The 15,424-nt window shown below is 38.4% G+C and overlaps 1 protein-coding gene across 1 annotated transcript in view; it reads right to left on the bottom strand.

Annotated features, from left to right (window-relative positions):
• The window catches only part of NAV3 (neuron navigator 3), a 382,585-nt gene that overhangs the window by 219,337 nt on the left and 147,824 nt on the right, over positions 1-15,424 (bottom strand). The gene's annotated exons all lie outside the window — the stretch shown is intronic.

Raw genomic sequence — 15,424 nt, 5'->3', positions numbered from 1 at the left:
CCACCTGCGAAAGAAGGAAACACGGGAGACGCAGGTTTGGTCCCTGGGTCAGGAAGATCCCATGGAGGAGGAAATGGCAACCCATTCCCATACAGTTGCCTGGGAAATCCCATGGATAGAGGAGCTGGCGGGCTACAGTCCACTGGGCCACAAAGAGTCGGACATGACTGAGCACACGCACATCAGGGAATAGTCTACAAGTTGCCTATATTTTTGTACCCTATTCCCATTCTGTAAAACTGGGGTTCTGCTCTATTCTCTCCTTGCAATTGTGAAACTGTTATTTGAAGAACACAAGAGTTTGATTCAGTTCTTAACATATTCTAATGTCTTTGACCATATTGTTCCCTCTGCCTTTCTGACTCTCTTTCATAAACTGTCATACTAAATAAACTCAATTGATCTGCCCGCCATCCTTCTTGATCATTTTCTCTTTCCTTCACCTCTTCCATTATCAATCTCTTAAAGACATGCTTTTTCATAGGCTATCTTTCCTCAAGCACTTGTATGCATTCTTTCATTTAAGTCTTACATAAGATTTCAGGTAAAATCAGCTAGAAAGTGAAAGTGTTATTTGCTCAGTCATGTCCAACTCTTTGCAACCCCATGGAATGTAGCTCTCCAGGCTCCTCAGTCCATGGAATTCTCCAGGCAAGAATACTGGAGTGGGTAGTCATACTCTTGGGCTTTCCTGGTGGCTCAGCGGTAAAGACTCTGCCTGCAATGCAGGACACCCGGTTCTATCCCTGGGTCAGGAAGATCTCCTGGAGTAGGGCATGGCAATCCACTCTAGTACTCTTGCCTAGAGAATCCCATGGACAGAGGAGCCTGGCAGGTCATAGGGTCGCACAAAGTCAGACATGACTGAAGCAACTAAGCAGCAGCAACCATACCCTTATTCAGGGGATCTTCACCACCCGGGGATTGAACCCTGGTTCCTGCTGGGGTTAATAATCGAAGGCTGGAGTTAATATCTGCATCATATTGTCAGTGATTAACATCAAATGAGTAAAAGACACCCATTTCCATGAACTTCAAAATCAACTACCACACCAAACTCACCATTTTCTTTTTTAACTCCCACGTTCTATTATTAATAGGTCCTTTCTTTCATTTCATGATTTCTGTTCACAAGAGCACCGTTTTATTTATCTCTCTGGGCTTGAAACCTCAATAGTCAACTCTTCCCTTTTCCCTTCCTCTTAATTACTGTAGATGTGCAATCAATATCCTGACATGCTGATTCGACCTCTACATATTTATTTGCATCTACGTTCTCCCTCAATTTTCATGTTTCCCATGCTAACTCAAGCCTCAACACTTCCCACAGCGACTCTAGTTCCCTTCATTTTTCTTAATTCTTTTTAACCTGGCTCTGACTCCCTGTGCAGCAGAAACATATTTTTTCCCACAATGCTTGTAATACCATTTCCCTAGTTTCATATTTACAAACTGGCTAGTAACGAAGTAGCTGAGTGGATACAGTTAAAACAATTTATTAATGAAATAGACACAAGGGACATGTAGACACAGCTATGAGGCAAGTGGGGGTAGATAAAATGAGTTAGAGCATCAGTCAACTAAGGATTTGCAGACATCTGGATGGAAGATTGTATCTTCTTTTCCAGAAATGTTATCAAAGGAAACTTCTAGTTAATAATTTGGATGGCAAAATGTATCAGAAACAAAACAACAACAACAACAAAAATGTTTAGAAACTCACTGTGGGTCCTATACTAAAAGAAGCATCTTTTAATCTATCTAATGAAGTAGAATATCAAGAGAATGCTTTTTATTTCCTCTAACATGGAAGGGAAGAGGAGGAGTTTCCAGATAGCCAATTAAACAAAGGATGAAATTCATCCGGTATTCAAAACACAGAAGGATCCCAACTGCCAGAACTATCTAAAACAGCTTCAGCACAAATCTCCACGTGGAATTACAATATCCACTTATTTACAAAGAAAGAATGCTTCTTAAAGTAAACAGATCCTGAATTTTGATTACCTATTTTTATTAACCACCAGAATCTCACTACTCAAAGTGTTGTCCATAGATGAACAGAACTGGCATGACATGGACCTTCTTAGAGGCTTCCTTGGTGGCTCATTTGGTAAAGAATCTGCCTGCAATGTGAGAAACCTGGGTTCCATCCCTGGACGGGGAAGATCCCTTGGAGAAGGGAATGACCTACTCCAGTATTCTGGCCTGGAGAATTCCATGGACTGTATAGTCCATGGGGTCACAAAGAGTCGGATGGACCTTCTTAAAATACTGGTCTGTTTCCAAATCAACTGACTCAGAATCGGCATTTTAACAGGATTCCTATACATAACTGGGCTTCCCAGGTGGCGCTAGTGGCAAGGAACCTGCCTGAATGCAGGTTCATCAACGCAGACTGTAGCCTGCCTCAGTCCATGGGAGATGGGTTCCATCTCTGGGTCAGGAAGATCCCCTGGAGGAGGGCATGGCAACCTACTCCAGTATTCTTGCCTGGAGAATCCCATGGTCAGAGGAGTCTGGTGGGCTACAGCCCATAAGGTCACAGAGAGCTGGAGATGGCTGCAGAAACTAAGCATGCATCATCTCCCTTAGCTTTCTCAACACAACGCTCTTTCTTGAGCTACTCCTCCTCTTCCTTCCCAGACTCAGGGTCACTCACCATACTCATGTTCTAAATTTTGTACTATGACCATGAATATTTTCAAAGTCATAATCCTAGGCATCAGCTAATCTATTCCTCCATTATATCAAATCTCTACTTCATAATCCAATCTCAATTCTAAACTCAGCCTCTTTTCTAAAATATCTCATTATCTCCTAGATAATCTACCTGAATCTATCAGCTGCTAATAGATTTCTCCCAGATATTCCCCAAACGTTCAAACCTCAACTCCTTCTTCTTCCAAATCATCCTCTTTCTCTTTGCTGTTGCTATTTAAATTTAGTGTCAAATATTTTTTTTTTTTTCCCATTGAACAAAGAAGTTCATCTTGATCTTGACCCACTCCATTCTTCCCTCTGTGTCATCCTTCTCATGGATTCTAATAATGACTCAGGTGACTAGTCTCTTTGTTATCAGTCCTTGTTTTCACAGCTAGTCAAATTTATTCTTCTCAGAGTCCACAGAACTAACTTTCCCAAGAAAGAATAGATGTCAACATTTTTCTCTGAACTTGCTGTTGACTCCCCATTGTCTGCAGGACAAAGTCCAAACTCTGTGATCTGGTTTACAGAGTGCTTCTGTGTGTCTCCTCAGACTTTCCTACAGCTTCCTCTCCTCGGAGCATCCGCCACCCCATGTTCTCCACTGTCACCATACCTCAGCCGTGGCCTGGGGCCTCTTCTCCCAGCTCCCTGCATTTCCTCATGAGGTTTCCTTCAACCATTACTTCTCTTCCTCACATTATGATATCTTACTTCTACTTTAAGATCCTACTCAAATGTCACCTCCTTGTTGAGGCATTTCTCAAGTACTGTAGAGTTAGTTTTGTCCTCCACGAGTCCCCAGGTCTTTACTCATCTCTAAGTGTTTGGTTAATATGGAAATTTATCAGAGTAAATGTCTGTCTCCTGAAAAGATGGCATTGTTCACCAGGAAAAGGATTATGGTATGTTCATTTATGCCTTCCCAGTTCCTATCATGGGTTTGAAGTGAAGTAAAGTGAGGTCACTCAGTCGTGGCCAACTCTTTGCAACCCTGTGGACTAGAGCCTACCAGGCTCCTCCGTCCACGGGATTCCCCAGGCAAGAATACTGGAGTGGGTTGCCCTTTCCTTCTCCAGGGGATCTTCCCAACCCAGGGATCCCACATTGCAGGCAGATGCTTTACCTTCTGAGCCACCAGGGAAGCCCATCATGGGTTGGCATGTGTTTAATACAAAATAATTGATTGCTATTTACTGGCTGCTGCTGCTGCTGCCAAGTCGCTTCAGTCGTGTCCAACTCTGTGTGACCCCATAGACGGCGCCCTACCAGGCTCCCCTGTTCCTGGGGTTCTCCAGGTAAGAACACCAGAGTGGGTTGCCATTTCATTCTCCAGTGCATGAAAGTTAAGTCGAATCAGTTGTGTCCTACTCTTAGCAACCCCATGGGCTGCACCCTACCAGGCTCCTCTGTCCATGGAATTTTCCAGGCAAGAGTACTGGAGTAGTATCATTCAACAATGGGTTTCCCAGGTGGCTCTAGTGGTAGAGAACATGCCTGCCAAATGTGGGAGAAGAAGAGACGTGTTCAATCCCTGGGTCAGGAAGATCCCCTGGAGGAGGTCATGGCAACCCACTTCAGTATCCAACAATGGTAATTACATCACCATTTTATAACCAAGTGAAATTGTTTTAAGAATGGAATTATCAAAATTATGCTAAAGGAGGGAAAACAACATGTCCTCATTGTGTCCTTAATAAGTGACGTTAGCCTTTATCATTTATTATTCACAATAGTCCTGCAAAGTTAATGCTCTATTCATCACTGAAAAATATGAAATTGATACCTTTAAACATTAACTCACTTGTACAAGTTATGCATCTTATAAATGATAGTAGTGAAATTTAAATGTTTGTCTGTTGAATTCTATAAACTATGCTGTGTTCTACTATGATATATTATTTACTTGCAAATTACAACTGGCAATATTTTAATGCTTATTTTTCTATGAATTCATTGCCCTTTGGATTTGTGAATAACTCCTTCAGGGTATCATCTTTTCCAGTGTCAAATACATCTACTTTCAATAGACACTCTTCAGCATTCAGAGAGAGAATATTAGATTGTTTCATTCAACAAGTTACTTTATGCAGAAATATTAAATAGGCAGTAAAAGAAACTTTAAATTGTAAGGTATTTTTAGTATCCAGGCAGCTCGCCTCAAAAATCCCCCAATTAAGCACTATATTTAAAATTTTTAAGCCACGTTTTAGTAAGAACCAGAATATGTCATACTATTTATAACTTGCCACTCTTATGTTCATTACACGTATAATTAAGCAATCAATCACAGAACTTCTGAACTTTTTCTCCTGAGCACTATGGTAACCTCAAAATCTCTGGCCAGGATTCCAGGAACTCATATTAATTAAAAGGCTTGGAATGAGTGTAAAAACTTCCTTGATTCCTTCTTTTATGCTCTTATCAAAATATAAAGAAGATTTTGAGTGGTTCAGTGCAGGACTTTATAGAAGATTCTATTTCTGTTGTAATTATTCTAACAGTGGACTTCCACACAGCAGTAAAAATTATATAATCTTATTAGTTAGCTTTCATCTTCAAAAATCAAAATGGACCCAGATATAAGCTTCTGAATATCTCATTTATTCAGTCACTCAGTCATGTCCGACTCTTTGTGACCCCATAAACTGCAGCACTCCAGGCTTCCTCATCTTTCACTATCTTCTGGGGTTTGGTCAAATTCATGTCCACTGAGTCGATGATGCCATCCAATCATCTTATCCTTTGTCCCGTCCTCCTCCCGCCCTTTATCTTTCCCAGCATCAGGTTTTTTCCAAAGAGTCAGCTTTTCGCATCAGTTGGCCAAAGTACGGAAACTTCAGCTTCAGCATCAGTCTTTCCAATGAATATTCAGGGTTGATTTCCTTTAGGATGGACTGGTTTGATCTCCTTGCAGTCCAAGGGACTCCCAGGAGTCTTCTCCAGCACCACAATCTGAGAGCATCAATTCTTTGATGCTGAGCCCAACATTATGGCCCAACTTTCACATCCATACATGACTACTGGAAAAACCATATCTTTGATTATACAGACCTTTGTTGGCAAAGTAGTGTCTCTGCTTTTTAATATGTTGTCTAGGTTTGTCTTAGCTTTTCTTCCAGGGAGCAAATATCTTTTAATTTCATGGCTTCAGTCACCATCCACAGTGATTTTGGAGACAAAGAAAATAGTCTGTCACTCTTTCCATTTTTCCCCATCTATTTGCCATGAAATAATGTCATGATATTCCTTTTTTGAATGCTGAGTTTTAAGCCAGCTTTTTTCCCTCTCCTCTTTCACTTTCATCAAGAGACTCTTTTCCTCTTTCCTTTCTGCCATTAGGGTGGTGTCATCTGCATATCTGAGGTTATTGATATTTCTCCTGGCAATCTTAATTCCAGCTTGTAATTCATCCAGCCTGGCATTTCTCATGATGTACTCTGCATGGAAATTGAATAAGTAGGGTGACACTATATAGCCGTGACATACACTTTTCTCAATCTGGAACAAGTCTGTTGTTCCATGTCTGATTCTACCTATTGCTTCTTGACACTCATACAGGTTTCTCAGGAGGTAGGTAAGGTGATCTGGTTTTCCCATCTCCTTAAGAACTTTCCAAGGTTGTTGTGATCCACACAGTCAAAGGCTTTAGCATAGTCAATGAAGCAGAAACAGATGTTTTTCTGGAATTCTGCTGCTTTTTCTATGACCGAACAGATATTGGCAACTTGATTTCTGGTTCCTCTGCCTTGTATAAATCTCATTTGAGACAGTTAATATTTGAGTTGTCTTAATTGGTGCTTAATTAGTATGATAATTAAATACTCAGATAGGAACCTGGAGAGGCACATCAACTTACTAACAAATTGAGAATTTGTACTGAATATAGCATAGAATACCAAAAAGTTTAAACTGTAGAATAAATAATAAATTTCCACGTTAGTGAGATCCTATTCTTCAATATGTAATGAAAAAATTGGGGGACAAAAGAGGTTGGGATGTTTAGTAAGCTTGGAACCAGACTCATAAGAAAGCACTGCTACTGCTCAGGAAGGATTTGATGCTACCCCTGGCCTAAATGGAGGCAGAGGCACAGGAAATAAGAAAAAAATGATTAATGAGATAAGTTATAATCATAGACATAGGAACTGAAGGAAAAAACTGAAGACAGCTCCTGGACCTTGGCTTGAGCTGGTAGTACAGTTATATAAGAGCAGAGAAAAGAGATGTCACATCCTTGATACAGTGTAAAAAGAAGAAGAAGAAGAAAAAGACTCCACTTGTAACTTATGTCACTAGTCAAAGGATGAATAAATAACGGGAAATACTAGAAAGATGGATATTCACAGGTGGGTAAATCCACTTTCACAGCAGAGAGAAAGATCACTTCATGATCTTATTATAATAGCTCTCTTATAAAGCACACAAGACTTTTGGATACTGAGTGAATCAATCAATAAAGAAGACACTGACTTCATACCCCTACGGTATTTAAAGTGGCAGATGCACATAGATATTGAGAAATTTGATTGAGTTTTGTGTTCCGCTTATTCTAATAAGCATATATTGATATTATCCACCAATTAATAAACTATTAAAAATACTATTATTGACCACTAACAAAGTATCAGCATTGTTTTGACTACAAAGTTTCAATATGGAAAATTAGGTTTAGACATGCAGGGATCACCACTTCACTCAGAGAAGTATAACCCTAAAGACCATGTATTTTAATTCAAAACCCTTCCTAAAAACATGATATTTTACGGAAACTGAATTGACTTCAAGCTTGGAAGGAGAAGCTCAACAACATTAGGCAAGTGTGACAATATTAGGCAAAAAGTGACACATTCAAATATTTATTCTCTGTGAATTATTAAAATGAAATGCCAGTAGTAAAGATCTATCATAATATATTGGTTAATAGCACAGTCTCTAGAATGCTCTACCTGAATCCTAGCTCAGCTGTTCTCTGTGCCTGTGTCCTTGTGGGTGAAATAAGGATGACAATGTTACCTACCTCATGGTTTTCATAAGGATTAAATTGTAAATCACTTAGAAAGGTGGCCAGTAGAAATAAGTGTTGGAACAGTTGAAAAGACAACTCAGTGGAATTCAGATGAATGTTTGGAAGTCCCTGGATTCACCAAGCCCCCATGTGAGGTTCTATAAATAGTCTGGTGAATTCAGTACAACATAACTTCCTATGTTCTTATAATTACCCTGCCCACCTGTGCTTGGTCTTATTCTCAACACCACATTCTTTGCTCCCAGCTATCACTTTCAATGTTACTACATTCTTACTCTAAGACCAACAAGCATGGATTCCTCAGGGCAGTATGTGAGCTTTAACTCTGGCTCTCAGTCTCCTGGTTTATAATTACTTTGAGACCATGGGTTCTTGTAAGCAAATACAGTTGTCTTAATCCCCTTCAAACCTCCCTGGATACCACTCACTCTTTTTGTTTCCTAAACTCAGTAGCCAGCCCTATAGCTCATAATATTATAAAGAATCATCAGAAGTTGTCCCAGTAGGGCACCCATGAACCACCATTCCCATCACAATAGGCAGAGGATAAGCCTTTCAGAATCTATAATTCGCAGCACTGTATATAATCCTCAAAGTATCTCAAATACATAAATTTCATGAATGTTTTATTCTGTGATATATCATTAGATGAAAATACAGTTTTGATATGTTTAATCCTACATTTGCTTTAATATTCAACCACAGTTTTGTATTAGATCTGTACTCAAAATTTCACAACTAATTAGAAAGACAAATATAACATGCCTCAGAAACAACAACAAAAATAATTTGCCTTTAAGAAGGTAGCTAATGGGCTCTCACAATTTAAATACTTTGCAAAACAAACAAAAGGAACAATCTCTTGTTTGCTTACTTGACCAGTAAACTTTTGCTGTCTCCAGAGTTTGTTTTGAGACCTCATTTTCTTTACAGAAATGGAAGAGCAAGATCTTCTCTTTCTGAGTAATCTCTTCCATTTCTCTTGTTTCAGCAAACAAACCATTGCTAAGATAATGTTCCCAGGTCTGTAGAGCTGGCCCTGACCTTTCCCCTGGGCTCCAGAGCCTCATATTTGATATCACCATCTACAAATCCCAGTGAAATATCAAATTCATAAAGGCCAAAGCTAAACTTCCTTCTCTGCATCTCCTTCTCATGTGTTTCTACCACAGCATTATTTTTCCTTTTCCTTATTAAAAGACATCACCACCAATGAGCCAGCAAAATTAGAAACATGATGATTTTTTGGCCCTTATCTCCAAACAGCCCAAATCCATTTTCCTCATGCTACCCTCATGCCTACTAGCATTAAACTGTTCAAAGTCCTCTCCTCAAAGAATATCTTTTCTCTACATTGTCATCAAGGTCAAGTTCCCAATTTATAAATAGCATCATCTTTCCTCTGTTATAAAATTCCCAAAGCAACTCCCTTTACCTTGAATAAAGAACAGTCAGCTCCTAGACAAAGCATCCAGAGACCCATAAATTGACCTCTGCCTCATTCTCTATCCTGTCATCAAACCCTGTGACAATTTAAACCCAGAGCTATAATTAATTGTTTGGTACTCCTGTCATTAAGAAGTGGGGTCTTGGGCTCCTCAGGATTCACCACGAGGTGGGGCAGCATCTGCTGGATTGCACTTTTGGGAGCCTTCATTCACGTTTGGAGGCCAGAAATCGCTGAGGTCTGTGTCATTTCTTGTTTGTTGATATGGCTGGAGATGGTTTCATTTCACACAGCAACCATACCTACCAACTATATTTACTGCAGGTAGCCTTAAAAGCCTTGTCTCTCCTGACCTCACTCTTCACCCAGGCTCTACTGTGAAATTGGGGGAGGTGAAATATCAGAAAATTAGAAAAGGCAAGCACTTTGGTACTGCTACTGGCTGTTGGCCCCACTGCCCCTGATAAAGTTTGATACATTGCTTGTCATCGAAACAACAAACAAAACAAAAATACAAGCCCAATTATCAGCAGACAGGATTACCATCTCACTCAGCCTTGCCCATCAGAGCAGAAAAAAAAAAAAAAAAAAAAACTGAGCACAAATCTCACCCTATACAAAGCTTACACAAACCCTGGACCAACATTAGGAGAGCAGAAACCAAAAGGAAGAAAGAATTCAACCTTGAAGACTGGGAAAAGGAGACCTCAAACACAAAAAGTTAAAAAAAACAATGAACAGGCAGAGAAATGCTACACAAATGAAGGAACAAACTAAAAACACAGAAGTCCAAATAAATGAAGAGGAAATAGGCAAACTACATGAAAAAGAATTCAGAATAATGATAGTAAAGATGATCAAAAACCTTGACAACAAAATGGAGAAAATGCAAGAATCAATTAACAAAACCTAGAAGAATTAAAGAATAAACATACAGAGACAAACAACACAATTACTGAAATTAAAAACACTCTAGAAGGAATCAATAGCAGAATATCTGAAGCAGAAGAACGAATTGGTGAGCTGGAAGATAAAATGATAGAAATGACATCTGAAGAGCAGAATAAAGTAAAAAGAATGAAAAGAGCTGATGATAGTCTCAGAGACCTCTGGGACAATATCAAACATACCAAAATTTTAATTATAGGGGTCACAGAAAAAGAAGAGCAAAAAAAAGGTATGAAAAAATTTTTGAAGAAATTATAGTTGAAAATTTCCCCAACATGGAAAAAAAAAAAAGTCAATCAAGTTCAAGAGGCATAAAGCATCCCATACAGGATAAACCCAAGGAGAAACATGCCAAGACACATACTAATCAAACTAACAAAGATTAAACACAAAGAATAAATATTAAAAGCAGCAAGAGAGAAGCAACAAGCAACATACAAGGGAAACCCTATAGACTAAACAGCTGATCTTTCAGCAGAAATTCTGCAGGCCAGCAGAGAATGGCAGGATATATTTAAAGTACTGAAAGGGGAAAATCTACAACCAAGATTACTGTACCAGGCAAGGATATCATACGAAATTGATGGAGAAATAAAAAGCTTTTCAGACAAGCAAAAGTTAAGAGAATTCAGTACCACCAACTAGCTACACAATAAGTGTTAAAGGGACTTATATAGTCAAGAAATACAAAAGATCTACAGAAGACAAAATATCTACAAAATCACTCCCAAACGATTAAGAAAATGGCAAGAGAAACATATATATCAAGAATTACTTTAAATGTAAATGAATTAAATGCTCCAACCAAAAGACACAGACTGGCTGCTACAAGAAACCCACTTCAGTCCTAAAGACACATATAGATGGAAAGTAAGAGGATGGAAAAATATATTCCATGCAAATGGGAAGCAAAAGAAAGCTGGAATAGCAATCCTCATATCAAAAAAAATAAACCTTAACATAAAGAAGATTACAAGAGATAAGGAAGGACACTACATAATGATCATGGGATCAATCCAAGAGGAAGACATAACAATTGTGAATATCTATGAATCCAACATAGCACCTCAATGCAGAAGACAAACACTAACAGAAATAAAAGGAGAAATTGACAGTAACACAATAATAGGAGGAGACTTTCACACCCCACTCACACCAATGGACAGATCATCAAAACAGAAAATTAATAAGGAAACACAAGTCTTCAATGTTACATTAGATGAGATGGATCTCATTGATATCTTCAGGACATTCCATCCGAGTGCAGAAGAACACACCTTCTCAAACGCACATGGAACATTCTCCAGGATAGGCCACATCTTGGGACACAAATCAAACATCAGCAAATTTAAGAAAACCGAAATCATATCAAGAATCTTTTCTGACCACAATGCTTTGAGACTAGATATCAATTACTAGAACAAAAAAAAAAAACTGTAAAAAACACAAACACATGGAGATTAAACAATACATTTTTAAATAACCAACAGGTTACTGAAGAAATCAAAAGTGAAATCAAAAAATTTCTAGAAACAAATGACAATGAAAACATGACAACTCAAAACCTAAGGGATGCAGCAAAAGCCGTTCTAAGAGGGACGTTTATAGCCACACAATCCCACCTCAAGAAACAAGAAAAACATTGACTAGACAACCTAACTTTACACCTAAAACAACTGAAAAAAGAACCCCCCCCCCCAAAATTAGTAAAAGGAAATTATAAGGAAATTATAAGACACTGGTGAAAGAAATCAAAGAAGGCATAAACAGATGGAGAGATATTCCATGTTCCTGGGCAGGAAGAATCAATATTGTGAAAATTACTATACTACCAAATGTAATCTACAGATTCAGTGCAATCCCTATCAAATTAGCAACGGCATTTTTCACAGAACTAGAACAAAAAATTTCCCAAATCATATGGAAAAACAAAAGACCCTGACTAGACAAAGCAGTCTTGAGAAAGAAGAGTGGAGCTGGAGGAATTAATCTTCCTGATTTCAGATTATACTGCAAAGCTACAGTCATCAAGACAGTATGGTACTGGCACAAAAACAGAAATATAGACCAATGGAACAAGATAGAAAGCCCAGAAAAAAACCCATGCACCTATGGGTACCTTATTTTTGACAAAGGAGGCAAGAATATACAACGGGGCAAAGACAGCCTCTTCAATAAACTGTGCTGGGAAAACTGGACAGCTACACGTAAAAGAAGGAAATTAGAATACTTCCTAACACCATACACAAAGATAAACTCAAAATGGATTAAAGATCTAAATGTAAGACCAGAAAATCTTAGAGGAACACATAGGCAGAACACTCGACATAAATCAAAGCAAGATCCTCTATGACCCACCTCCAAGAATAATGAAAATAAAAACAAAAGTAAACAAGTGGGACCTGATTAAACTTCAAAGCTTTTGCACAGCAAAGGAAACTATGAAGTGAAGTGAAGTGAAGTCGCTCAGTCATGTCCAACTCTTTGCGACCCCGTGGACTGTAGCCTGCCAGGCTCTTGTGTCCATGGGATTCTCCAGGCAAGAATACTGGAGTGGGTTGCCATTTCCTTCTCCAGAGATCTTCCCGACCCAGGGATTGAACCCGGGTCTCCCGCATTGGAGGCAGACACTTTAACCTCTGAGCCACCAGGGAAGCCCAAGTCAGGTGAAAAGAAAACTCTCAGGATGGGAGAAAATAATACCAGATGAAACAACTGACAAAGGATTAATTTCCAAAATATACAAGCAGCTCATACAACTCAATATCAGAAAGAAAAAAAAAAAAGATTGAATCAAAAACTGGGAAAAAGACCTAAACAGACAGTTCTCCAAAGACACATAGATGGCTAATCAAACATATGAAAAGTTGCTCAACATTGTTCATTATTAGAGAAATGCAAATCAAAACTACAATGAGATATCACCTCACACAGGTCAGAATGGCCATCATCAAAAAGTCTACAAACAATAAATCCTGGAGAGGGTATGGAGAAAAGGGAATCCTCTTGCACTTTCGGTGGGAATGTAAATTGATACAGCCACTATGGAAGGCGGTGTGGAGATTCCTTAAAAAACTTGGAATAAAACCACCATATGACCCAGTAATCCCACTCCTAGGCACATACCCCAAGGAAGCCAAAATCAAAAAAGACACATGTGTCTCATTGTTCATGGAAGCACTATTTACAATAGTTAGACCATGAAAGCAACCTAGATGTCCACCGACAGATGAATGGATAAAGAAGTTGTAATACATATACGCAATGGAATATTTTCAGCCATAAAAAGGAATGTCTTTGAGTCAGTTCTAATGAAATGGATGAACCTAGAGCCTATTATACAGAGTGAATTAAGTCAGAAAGAGAAAGATAAATACCATATTCTAACACATATACATGGAATCTAGAAAAATGGTACTGAAGAATTTATTTACAGGGCAGCAACGGAGAAATAGTCATAGAGAATATACTTATGGACATGAGGAGAGGGGAAGAGATGGTGAGATGTATGGAAAGAGTAACATGGAAATTTACATTACCATATGTAAAATAGATAGACAACTGGAATTTGCTGTATGGCTCAGGAAACACAAACAGGGGCTCTGTATCAACCTGGAGGGGTGGGATGGGAAGGAAGATGGGAGGGAGGGTCAAAAGAGAGGGGATATATGTATACCTATAGCTGATTCATGTTGAGTTTGACGAAAACAACAAAATTCTGTAAAGCAATTATCCTTCAATTAAAAAATAAATTAATTTTTGAATCTATAGTTTGCTTTGGGTAGTATATTCATTTTCACTATATTGATTCTTCCAATCCATGAACATGGTATATTTTTCCACCTATTAGTGTCCTCTTTGATTTCTTTCACCAGTGTTTTATAGTTTTCTATATATAGGTCTTTAGTTTCTTTAGGTAGATATATTCCTAAGTATTTTACTCTTTTCATTGCAATGGTGAATGGAAATGTTTCCATAATTTCTTTTTCTATTTTCTCATTACTAATATATAGGCACGCAAGGGATTTCTGTGTGTTGATTTTATATCCTGCAAATTTACTATATTCATTAATTAGCTCTAGTAATTTTCTGGTGGAGTCTTTAGGGTTTTCTATGTAGAGGATCATGTCATCTGCAAACAGTGAGAGTTTTACTTCCTCTTTTCCAATTAGGATTCCTTTTATTTCTTTTTCTGCTCTGATTGCTGTGGCCAAAACTTCCAGAACTATGTTGAATAGTAGTGGTGAAAGTGGGCACCCTTGTCTTGTTCCTGACTTTAGGGGAAATGCTTTCAATTTTTCACCTTGAGGATAATGTTTGCTGTGGGTTTGTCATATATAGCTTTTATTATGTTGAGGTATGTTCCTTCTATTCCTGCTTTCTGGAGAGTTTTTATCATAAATGGATGTTGAATTTTGTCAAAGGCTTTCTCTGCATCTATTGAGATAATCATATGGCTTTTATTTTCAATTTGTTAATGTGGTGTATTACATAGATCAATGGAACCAAATAGAAAGCCCAGAGATAAATCCACCTACCTATGGACACCTTATCTTCGACAAAGGAGGCAAGAATATACAATGGAGTAAAGACAATCTCTTTAACAAGTGGTGCTGGGAAAACTGGCCAATCACTTGTAAAAGAATGAAACTAGATCACTTTCTAACACCGCACATGAAAATAAACTCAAAATGGATTAAAGATCTACATTTAGATCATTTAGATCATAAAGAAAGAAAAACACCAATACAGTATACTAATACATATATATGGAATTTAGAAAGATGGTAACGATAACCCGGTATGTAAGACAGCAAAAGAGACCCAGATGTATAGAACAGTCTTTTGGACTCTGTGGGAGAGGGCGAGGGTGGGATGGTTTGGGAGAATGGCATTGAAACATGTATAATATCATATGTGGAATGAATCGCCAGTCCAGGTTTGATGCATGATACAGGCTGCTCGGGGCTGGTGCACTGGGATGACCCTGAGGGATGGAATGGGGAAGGAGTTGGGACGGGGGTTCCTGATGGGGAAGACATGTACACCAGTGGCTGAAACATGTCAATGCATGGCAAAAACCAATACAATATTGTAAAGTAACTAGCCTCCAAATAAATAAATAAACTAATTAAATTAAAAAAAAAAAAAAAGATCTAAATGTAAGACCAGAAACTATAAAACTCCTAGAGGAGAACATAGGCAAAACACTCTCCGACATAAATCACAGCAGGATCCTCTATGATCCACCTCCCAGAATACTGGAAATAAAAGCAAAAATAAACAAATGGGAC

Source organism: Budorcas taxicolor, chromosome 5 (assembly GCF_023091745.1).
Source record: "Budorcas taxicolor isolate Tak-1 chromosome 5, Takin1.1, whole genome shotgun sequence".
NCBI lineage: Eukaryota > Metazoa > Chordata > Mammalia > Artiodactyla > Bovidae > Budorcas > Budorcas taxicolor.
Note: the sequence above shows the minus strand (reverse complement) of the source record. Positions and strands in the feature narration are given on the sequence as shown.